Source organism: Pogona vitticeps, chromosome 2, assembly GCF_051106095.1.
Source record: "Pogona vitticeps strain Pit_001003342236 chromosome 2, PviZW2.1, whole genome shotgun sequence".
NCBI classification, from domain to species: Eukaryota; Metazoa; Chordata; class Lepidosauria; order Squamata; family Agamidae; genus Pogona; species Pogona vitticeps.
The window spans coordinates 170086013-170097849 of NC_135784.1; positions in this window are offsets into that span (position 1 = coordinate 170086013).

An 11837-nucleotide genomic window follows, 5' to 3' on the forward strand; every position below is an offset into this window, starting at 1 on the left:
AAGAACGTGCCAACTCAGATTGGGGACTAGATTAGGGAGCTCTGAGGCAACCCGTTTTGGCGGGAAAAGGCTGAGGCAAAGCTGTGTGAAGTAACAGTGATCTAGCCTGTCTGCTGAGAGGCCTAGCAGAGGGGGTGAATTCTGCCTGGCAACAGTTGCAAGTTAGTGCTGAAGGAACAGCAGCAATCTATAGAAGGCTGTTCTGAGGCAAAAGGAAAAAAGTCGTCATTTTATTTTGAGGCTTGACTTTTGAAGGCAGCCTGTTCTGGGGGGGGGGGATTATGCCCTTGACTCGAAGCCAAATGGCAGAAATGGGGGAAGTGAGAGAACCACAGGTAGACCAAGGTTCTGAGGAAGAATTTGGCTCAGTGCAGGATGAGAACACGGGAGAACTGACCCCAGAACTCAGAAAAATGCTCCGAGCCCAACTGCATGAACTGAGGGTGAGGGAACTGGCGTTTGAAAGGGAAGTGAAACAGAGACTGTTGGAAGTAGACAAAATGGTGTTTGAGCTGAAGAAGATGGAAATAATGAGTAGAAATAGGAATAACAATAATGGTGAAGGGAAGCCCTCAGACATGAAACCACCAAGAACTCAGATTTTGGAGGGAAAACCAAAACCAGAGGAGAAAGACTCCAAGTACAGCAGAAAATGTTATTTCTGTCAAGGAAAGGGCCATCTAATCTCAGAGTGTGAGAAATGGAAGCAGCTAAAGGGAAATTTGCCTCATGATTTGAGTGGAACCAAGCCAAAAGCTGTGTTCTGTGTCCAGACAGAGCAAAGCTCCTTGCCATTGAGGGAGCCTGTTACCATGGCTACTCACGCTGAACCAGTTACATCTGCTGATCAGGCTGAGGAAAATGGTCCTCTTGTGGAGGTCAAGCGCTGCTTACTAGTGAGGACAGATTCGCAGTTGTTTGAGACCGCAGGGGTGGACGTAGGAATACTTGACCATCAGTATAGGGGGCTAAGGGATACTTGTTCCCAGGTGACCCTGTGCCATCCAGATATTATTCCTAGGGAGTATATAATCCCAAATGAGAGCTTGAAGGTGGCAGGGATTGAGGGGCAGGTGATCTCACTGCCAGTAGCGGAGGTACCTGTGAACTTTCAAGGCTGGAGGGGAGTTTGGCGGCTAGCGATTTCATCGACTCTGCCAGCAGCCGTGCTCGTGGGAAATGACCTGGCTGAACATGTGAAACGGGTGCTAGTGATTACATGCTCACAAGCCACCACGGGGACAGTTCAGGGGGGTACTGTAGAGCTCGAGGCTGAAGCAGATGAGGGTAGTTCCGAAGCTGTGGTAGAAACCTTAACCACAGACAGCAAATTTGGCCAAGAGCAAAAGGCAGACGCCACTCTCCGAAAGTGTTTTGAAAAGGTGACAGACACCCAGCTAACACCTGAAACCCCAGCGAGATTTCGCGAGAAAAAGGGAATTTTATATAGAGAGACCCTGAGGAATATCTCAAAAGGGGGAGATGGGATCAGAAGTCAGCTAGTGGTACCTGAAAAGTATCGCCCCATGATCTTACAAAGGGGGCACTCTGACATGTTTGCTGCGCACTTAGGGGTGAACAAAACACAGCAGAGAATCACACAAAATTTTTACTGGCCTGAAATAGGGAAGCAGATCAAGGAGTTCTGTAAACAATGTGATGTGTGTCAGAGGCAGGGGAATAACCGTGACAGGACCAAAGCGAAGTTGTGCCCTTTGCCTGTGATTGACACCCCGTTCAAATGTATAGGAGTGGATATTGTGGGACCTCTGCCCAAGGCCACAAAGAGGGGGAACAGGTTCATTCTCACCATTGTGGACCATGCCACGAGGTACCCCGAAGCCATACCCTTGACTAACATCGAAACTAACACAGTGGCAGATGCCTTGGTGGGGTATATGTCCAGGATGGGATTTGCCTCAGAAATAATCACAGATTTGGGCACATCGTTTACATCAAAGCTCATGAAACGGTTATGGCAAATCTGTGGAATTAAACACAAGGAAACCACTGCCTATCACCCCGAAAGTAATGGGTTAAAGGAGAAGTTCAATGGGACTCTGATGCGCATGATTAGGGCTTACTTGTGGAATCCAAACAATTGGGACCAGAAGCTGCAATCCCTTTTGTTTGCTTATCGATCAGTGCCACAAGCCAGTACCGGGTTCAGTCCGTTTGAACTTTTGTTTGGGAGAAGGGTGAAAGGTCCACTAGATTTAATCAAGCAAAATTGGGAGCAGATCACCCAGGATGACCCACAAGACGTTGTGACATATATAGACTCTTTAATGAATGACCTAAAGAGAAACCTAGAGCTAGCAGCAGAGAACCTGCAAGCTCAGAAGGTTAGACAGAAAACCTGGTATGACCAGAGAGCCAGGGAGAGGCACTTTAACCCAGGGGAGGAAGTGCTGTGGCTTAGGCCCTGCAAAGAGAACAAACTGCAGCTCAAATGGGCAGGACCATATAGGGTCATTTCCAAGATGTCGGACCTGAACTACCTTATAGAGCAGGAGGAACACCAAGCAAGGAGGGTGGTACATGTGAATGCCCTGAAACCCTACTACAGAGGGGAACAGAGGGTTTTATTTGCAATAAAAGCAGCTGAGAGTGAGGAAGCTGAATTACCCTTCTGGGAGGGTAGAGGGGAAGTAAAATACAACCCAGATGAGGTAAAGATCAGTCCTGCACTCACCCAAGACCAGCAGCAAGAACTAAAAGTGCTGCTCACCAAATATCAAAAGGTGTTTTCAAATAAGCCGGGGATAGTGAAGGGAGTGATGCATCGGATCCATACAGGGGATGCAACCCCACAAGCAGTATCCCCATACCGAGTAACGGGACCCTATAGGGACAAGGTGCGGAAGGAGCTGGACGAGATGCTTAGGGAGAATATAATCGTCCCCTCTTCTAGTCCTTGGTCCTCTCCGATAGTCCTGGTGGACAAGCCTGATGGGAGCATTAGGTTTTGTGTAGATTACCGGAAATTAAACCGCGTAACCACTCCTGATGCCTACCCAATGCCCAGGCTAGACAACCTGATTGAAACCATAGGGGGTTGTCGGTTCATTTCATCATTGGACCTAGTAAAGGGATACTGGCAATTAAGGATTGATCCCAGGGATCAAGAAAAGACCGCATTTTGCAGCCCTTTCGGTCTCTATGAGTTTAGAGTCCTGAGTTTTGGTCTCAGAAATGCACCAGCCACATTCCAAAGGCTGATGGACCAGACCTTAGCAGGGCTCAGTGACTTTACTGTGGCCTACATTGACGATATAGGGATCTTCAGCAATACCTGGGAAGATCACCTGAAACACCTGGAGATAGTGCTGCAGAGATTAAGTGCAGCAGGGCTAACAGTAAAGGCAAGCAAGTGTCAGCTGGGTAGCCCAGAAATAAAATACTTGGGTCACATGGTAGGGGGAGGAGTGATCAAACCCCTAGAGGCCAAGATAGAAGCCGTTCATGATTGGCCCAGACCCAACACCAAGAAAAAAGTCAAATCATTTCTTGGGTTGGTGGGCTACTACAGAAAGTTCATTCCGAGGTTTAGCGAGATGGCGACTCCGCTGACCGATCTGACGCGGAAGAAGACTGATGACCGCATCCCGTGGACCAGCGACTGTGAGGAGGCGTTCCGGAGGTTGAAAGAGGCCTTCATCAATTATCCAGTGCTGCGTGCTCCAGACTTCGACCGGGAGTTCATCATCTACACCGATGCGTCTAACAGCGGGGTAGGAGCAGTTCTGTGCCAGGAGGATGAAAATGGTGACCAGCATCCAGTGTCCTACCTGAGTGGGAAACTCCAGAAAGGTGAGAGACATTTGGCAACCTTGGAAAAGGAGTGCCTGGCCATAGTATACGCGATCCAGAAGGCCAAACCTTACATCTGGGGAAGACATTTTGTTCTGTGCACTGACCACTCACCACTGCAGTGGTTAAAGACAATGAAAACCCACAATAGTAAACTTATGAGGTGGGCTTTAAACCTGCAAGATTATGACTTCGAAGTGAAGGTGGTCAGAGGGTCAATGAACTGTGTTGCTGACGCCTTGTCAAGAAGACCCGAAGAGTGAAGACGGCGAAGAAACCATGGACTATGTATATTTTGGTGACCAAAAGTTAAATGTACCTGTTTTTTTTTTTGAACAGGCTTGGTTTGTATTAATAAAGGTAACTTAATGTATTGTAAATGTTAATGTTTAAATGCATAAGTAATATGTTTAACCTAGAGTGTAAGTATGGGATTGTGTTATTGTATAACTGTTTTTGTGTGTTTTGATCCTGGTTGTTTTTTTGGAGAAAAGCACTTTAGCTTTTCCCCTGCAAAACAACTTATAAAGAGGGGAGGTGTCACATACAGCACTGATGGTACCTGTCTGTCATGGGTTTGGAGGGAAAGTTCCATCCTATGGGGAGTGGAAGGCGGGACATCAGGGGGGAGGAGCTGTACTGTATATATATTTGGAGCTGGTGTGGAGAGTGAGGAGTGGGAGTCTGTGTGTCAGACTGGGTACAACTGTGTGTCAGTTAGTACCTACCTGATAGGTTCAGGTTTCTATTTGGGTAGCCAGAACTGATAGGTTCAGGGTCTGTGCTTTACTTTAAAGTGTTCTGGGTGAACCAAACTGTTGTATGTATGATTGAGACTAAGCCACGTTACAGTATCTTATTTACTTGATCTTTTTATTTACCCTGTTTGTTATTTAAATAAACCTTGTTCTTTTGTTTGTTAAAAATCCATTCCTGGTCTGTGTGACTCCTTATAGGGAATGGTTGGTGGCAGCTTAATTATAGTGTGGCATACTCCGGTAGGTCTGGGGTTGTCACAGGTTGCTCCCTGAACCAGCTGTAGTTGAGAACCACTCGGAAGCTCACTTGCTCTCCCCAGCCAAACCCCGAAACAAATACAAACCTGAGAAAGGGTGCGATGGGATGGGGAGTTTCCCAGGTATGGTCTGCCTTGGGGACGGGCTAGGTCACTCCTTTTTCTGGTGACCAATGGCAACCGCAAGCCACCCCATCTCTTATCTTTGCTTATTTGCACCTTTTGGAGTCCCTGTCTGGGAATACTGTTCGCTGTGGGTACAATTGCTTCATTTTGGTTCAGTTCTGGTATCTGTCATTGCCAGGATCAAACCAAAGCAACATGTTGCTTAAGCTGCTTCAGGAAATTAAAAGCTTCCTCCTGCTCTCTTGGGGAGGGAGAAACAGAAGATTGAGTCTGTGAATTTGTTGCTCAACAAGCCAATTCAGTGCTGTGCCACTAGATTGTTTTTTAACTGAAAGCTTCCTCTTACTGCCCCATGGAAAGAGGAGTCAGGAGGGGCCAAGGAGGGAGATGTTTTGTTATTATTTCTTCTTTTTCTTCTTTAAAGGAAGAAATGGCCCAAACAGGGTCACTTGAGGTGCAGTGTGATTTCCTACCTTTAAACCACATGATCCTTGCATGTGGGTACCAGTATTGCACTAAATAGCACACCACACCTCAAAGCGACTTTGTTGTTGTTCTTTAGTCATTAAGTTGTGTCTGACTCTTCATGACCCCATGGACCAGAGCGTGCCTTACTTGTCACGTATGCTCATATTACCACATAAGCTTGCCATGTCGTCTTCTGATGGTTGTCTGCAAACTGATGGCATCTCCTGGCTACAGGAAAATATATATATATATATATACTGTATATCCCAGTAGTACTGGAGGTGTCCTACTAGCTTTCATCTAGTTTCCAGTTCACAATCCTGTTCTCAATCTTTAAACCTCTAAATTAAGGCAGGGAAGAACCTCCAAATGATGCTGGACAAGTGCTGCAGCAGAGTTGGGGCTTCTAGGATCCAAGCACCAGAACTGGGTTGCAGGAACTATGACCCCATTTCTGCACCCTGAAGTTTCCCTGATCACTTTGAGGTTGGCTGCAATTCCTAAGGACAGTATATTGCCATAAGCCAGTGGTTCCCACGTGGGTCTCCAGATGTTCTTGGATTAAAACTCCCAGAAATCCTGGCCAGCACAGGTAGTGGTGAAGGCTTCTGGAAGTTTTAGTCCAAGAACATCTGGGGACCCAATGTGGGGAACCACTGATATAAGCTACCTCTGTTGGAATGCAAAGTGTTTGAAGGTGGTTTGGTCCTGAACGGGCAATTAAGAGCCCTTAACTTTACAAAAGGCCTGCACTTCATTTGCTGATATGGACCCAATTCAGCAGTCTGCTTTTTTTTGGATTCTCCTTCTGGTGGTGTTGGGGTAGTCATGATGGGCACTTCCAAATTTACCACTACTTTGCTGATTCAGACTGAAGGTTTCTGGGAGCCTGCTTTTGGTTTCATAGTTTTGTTTCGTATTACATTTAAATCGATCTTTTAAATGTTTATTAACTGTGAGCTGTTCATAGAGGTTTATGTTGTGGAGTGGCATGTGTATGTTGCAAATAAAACAAACATCACTTTTCAGTCCTATTGTCCTCAGCAGAACTTCTCCCTCTGGTGCCCTGGATAATTTCCCAATTTTCTGGAGCAGATATTGTGCAGGGACTGCATGAGGAAAAGGAGTGGCCCCTGCCCAGATCTGCCAGTGGAACGGCTTCCTCTAGCAGATGTGCAGTACCGGAACCTGGCCAATGTTTCTATCAATCAATTGCATGCCAGTAATTTTTTTGTTGTCAAAGATGGTTTGTGATTGTTGTTGTTGTTGTGTTGTTGTTTTTTACAGTTGTGATGCCACCTTGTCAAATGTGGGGTGAAAAAGCATTATAAAGGCCACCTCCAATTCCACCTATACCTGGACGAGGAAGCCCTCAGGATGCTGCTGCATGCACTGGTCATTGCCTGGATAGACTACTGCAGTGCTCCCTGTGTGGGGCAGGTCCAGAATGCAGCGGCCAAGTTGGTGACTGGTATAAGCAAATTTGATCACATATCCCTGTTTGCACTAGTTACCTGATGCATCAGATGCAAAGTTCTGATGATCACCTACAACGCTCTTCACAGTTTGGGTCCATGCTACTTGTTCGAGCGTCTTGTTGGGTCATCTACCTGCTCCACTAGATTCTCCAAAGCAATGCTCCACTGGGTAGCTACTCTGAAGGGGGCCAGGAAATCATCTACCAGAAGCAGGGCCTTCTTTGCAGGGGCACCAGCGCTCTGAAACCAACTTCCTCTGGAGCTGCGCTGGGCCCCCTCCCTCCAAATATTTAAAAGGCTCCTGAAAACATTGCTTTTCAGAGATGCCTTTCACTGTAACCCTGCCTGATTTTTTTTTAATATACCTTGTGTTCCTCCAAGTTTAATTTGCAAATTACACCTCTTGGAATTTTGTGTTATTCTTTGTGTGTTATATTTTAATTTTATTGATCACTGTGGTTTTATCACATTTGTATACTTCCCAGAATTGTGCATTGCACTAATGAGGTGGTATATAAAATAAATAAATAAATAAATAAATAAATAAATAAATAAATAAATAAATAAATAAATAAATAAATAAATAAATAAATAAATAAATAAATAAATAAATAAATAAATACAATAATTTCTCCCAAATCCTTGGTCTTTCAGGTAGTTATTTCCTGTTCATTCTGCCCATTGCATAATGGTATTAACATTTTAATTAGCAATTTCCTGTTTCCTGCTGGTGGGCTTTCCAGTCAATAGTTTCTTGTTTAGTACCAGAGGTTACGGCTCTGTCATTATATTTTTAAAATCACAGTGGTGGTAAGAAAAAAAAAGATTCATCATCAGTGGCGTCTATTTGTTTCTCCCAGGTCTCTGATAAAATTTGAACTGTAGAGATTAGACTGCATGGGAATTTAACTGAAAAGTAATTCATATTTGTGAAGGACATTGTAAGACTATGGCGAAATACGAGAATTAATAAGATTAAGAATAATGTTGCAGTATAAATCCTCAGAATCTAATTTGGATGACATATGATAAGAGTTGCAGACTGCATTAATTATTTGCTGATATAGATAACATAAAAATTGACTCATAGAGCTCACCCATAATCCAGAAAACTAGGCCATATAGAGGCACCTTGTTCATCTCCGACCAAAACCTGGTGGGGGAACCTTTAGATCTACAGAGAGGTTTAGGCTCCGATATTGGTGTAGGGCAGTGGTTCCCAACCTTGGGTAACCCAGTTGTTCCTGGACTGCAACTCCCAGAAACTCTAGCCGGCACAGCTGGTGGTGAAGGAACTGCAGTCCAAGAACACCCCATGGGTTGCCCAAGGTTGGGAGCCACTGGTGTAGTGAAACCTGAGCTTGCAGGGTCAATGCCCTGGGACTTTCTCAGTAGCAAGTACCATAACATCATCCGTCCTGCCCTCAGGCTCCCCTGTTCCTGCTGAATTTATTATCAGCAATCCTCACAGTAGCTGGCAGAGACACTGATCTTGTATGCATTTATTTTTTAGGAAAGGCATCTTTTTCCAAAATACTGTAATACATAGTTTTTAGGGAGTTTTGGTAATTGAGGGCCTTCAGCTGTCAAAAGATATGCCCTTTATTTGTTGACATGGACCCTGGAACAGAGGTGGCTATGGGGACTGCCATAATTAAGAGTACTCCCATAATACTACTGGGCTTCAGCTCCCATCTCACCATCTAAATTTAGGGATTATGGGATTGAGGTCCAGGCATCTGGAGGTCCAAAGCTTCCCCTCTGCCTTAACCCGTGCATAATCCTATATGGTGACTCCTATTTTAATCTGCGTTGAGCTTGATATATTAGGAGGCTGCACAGGTTTACAACCACAGTGAAATGCATGTTTACAGCTTCAGCCAGGGATTCAAAGAAATCTCACCTGGACTCCACACACCTACACTTGTCCTTGGTTGTTCTCGCTCAGCAAGAAAGACATAAATGATACCAAGCCAGAGGTGGTGCACATTTTTCCCCGGTAATGGCTCAACTCTGTTTAATATTGAAGAGCATCTACTGGTGCACAGAGGAAAAATAAAACTTTTGCAGCAACAGCAGGTGACTCTCTGCTGTTCCATCCGGTGAGAGAGACTCTGACTAGGAGGAAGGGAAGCTCACGAATGCATTTGGAAAGTGGGACAAGTGCAAAGAGTTAATAGTTGGTACGTTCTGCATTTGCCAAAATGGCAGCCGTTGGGAAACCTTTGGGTCAAAATCTGGGAATTGTATTTGTCATTTTCTGGATACTTCCCTCAAGGTTTTTTGTCCCGGCCCTTTCTCACTTTTTCTTTTAAAATCATCTGCAGACGTAGTTATTATTAACAAATTTGGAGCCACTGTTGGCATTATTTAAGAACCAAGAGAGCTGTTGTTCTGCATAATGTGTGGAAAAAGAATGCTCACCACCCCGAGTGGATATTTACCATTGTCTGTCAAACATTTCTGTTAAAGCTCTCTGGGAGTTTGTTGTAGACATTGCAGTCAGTTATGTCCCCTCTCATTTTCCTCGTATTTCCTCCCTGGCCTTCTCTATTGTCCCACACCCTTTGGATGAGCTTGGAGGCTCTCCCATCTGTTACCTAAAGCACAAGCTTGTATACCTGGATGGTGCATTACTTCTCATTGTGATGGTCGTGTAGAGAGGAGGCCTGTTGGCTATTTCCTGTGATATAATGGGTGGCAAGCAGCCCAACCAGCCCAGCCCAGCCCTCTTTCTTTCTCATTATGTTAGGAACATCTTTTTTTCTTTGCAAAAGTGATGTTCTTATTTGCTTCTAAGTAGAGTCCCATGGCATGAGCCTATCAAAACCTCTGTAGGTATCTAGGTGGAGCTGGGAGGGAGTTTAGGAAAAAAGAAAAAGAAAAGCATGCTGCTTATACTGTTCCATAGTGCTTAAAGCACTTTCTGGTGCAATTTATTTGTGTGGGCTACACATTGTTCATCTGCAGGTGAACTATGTACTCAAGTTACCAACCTTGGAAGGCTGGAAGGCTGAGTGAACCTCAAGCTGGCTACCTGGGATTAAACCCCCATCATGAGCAGTTTTGGCTGAAGTACTGCAGTTTAACCACTGTGCCAAGAGATTTCTTTCTGTGTGTATCAGTGACAGCTTTTTTGCGCCACGCTGTAAAGTCAGAAGCTTACAGCAGGGCCAGTCCTGCTCCTAGGGAGGCTGATATAGCTGCATCAGCCAGTGGCAGCTGGTGACACCATTTTTGGTGAGTGCTATGAGTGTGCTCTGGGTTTCCATATGCACTTATGTTGAATAGAGTGTGCCACTAGTTCTGGTTTTTTAATTGAACTCCCATAATTCTTCAGGGATTACGCATCAATGGCAGGTGATCTTGACCCTACATTCTTGAAATAACGTGGCCCAGATGTGTGGAGGGGAGAGTGGTATTCTTCAGCTTGGCACAGTAGTTTTCAGTCTGTGGTAAATGTGTCACTGACGGGCCACAGGGCTTTCATAACAATTGCTAAGAATTCAATGCCTACCTGCAAGTGTGAAGTAAACACCTCCTACCAATGCACTCTGATCCTGCCAAGGATCATCTGTGAACTTTTGACGTTCCAGTTGCAATGTTGGATGGCTGGTGCATCTTCCAACCCCTTGTTCTCTCTGCCCACCAATTTACCACACATGACAGACATAACAGAAATGCTTGTTAGTGTAAATGTCTTGTCTGTTTCCAGTTTGATAGGACTCGCACTTCACGAGAGACTGACTGGTGGGATGTGAGATATCAAAGATTGAGAAACATTGGCTGGGATGATGCATCAGTCAGTAAGCTTGGAAAAGACTATCATTTACCCCATTTTGGCATTTGATTTAAGTAAACATATGAGGCCTTTGTAGTCTTGTGCTCAACAGCTCTACCCTAGACATCTCATGTGATAGAGGCCATTCCCTTTGACATGTGTATGTCAGTAAAAACACCAGCAGAGAAACAGCTCCTCCTCCTCCTCATATTCAGAAACATCCACAGGGAAGAAAGGATACTGGCAGGTACATGACATTTGGGATAGGATGGTGGTATATGGCCTTGGTCTATAAACCAAATGCCTAAATGCTGTAAGGGTGTCTCCTTAAGGAAGAGCAGAATAGCAATAGGAAATGCCTCACCCAGCTCAGAAACTACTAAGAGACTGACTACACTGGCATTTAGTCCACTGTTTGGTCCACTGTAAGGATAGGCTGGTTCATTCCTGAAGATTGCATCTTTGCAAGACACAAAATAAATCTGCTCCCAGAGCGGTCCTATCTGTACCTTTCTGGCAGAGGCTTCTACTTTTTTTTGGTGCGGGTAGGATTGCTCTGTTTTGGTTCCTTTCCAGTGTGTGCAATTTCTGGAAATATACCAAAAGTGAGCCTTCCTGTCAATTTGCCAGTGTTGCAAAGTGTCTTAAGAAGAGGGCCACTTATGAATAATGGTAAATTAAACACTTCCTCAGTATTTTGTGTGTATGTGTGTTAAAAGAGGAGGCATCTCAGGGGAAGTGGCAGTAACCACCCTTATTCAACACTAATACGGTCAGATATACAGAGGTTCAAATTTGACTTTTAAAAATTACTCCATCAAAGCCCTGGGGCCTGGATGGAGGGATCTGACTGTCTAAGTTTACCTCACATTCCAGTTTACTTAACAGTATTTCCATTCCAAATATGAAGAAATTTAAGAATTAAGGAAGGTTTCTTTTAAAAATTAAGTGAAATGAACATCTGCCTCATACAGAATTGTGACTAATTGGCCACTTTCTGGTGGATATCTTCCCGGGGGCTGGAGTTCTGGCAAAAACAATGTGAATAGGGAGATCCCCCAGGTGTGCTTGTCAAGCTAGCAGACAGAGTTAAGGTCACTCAAACCATAGAAATAATGGCTTAATTAAGAGATCTTAAGCATGCATGCTTGGTTTA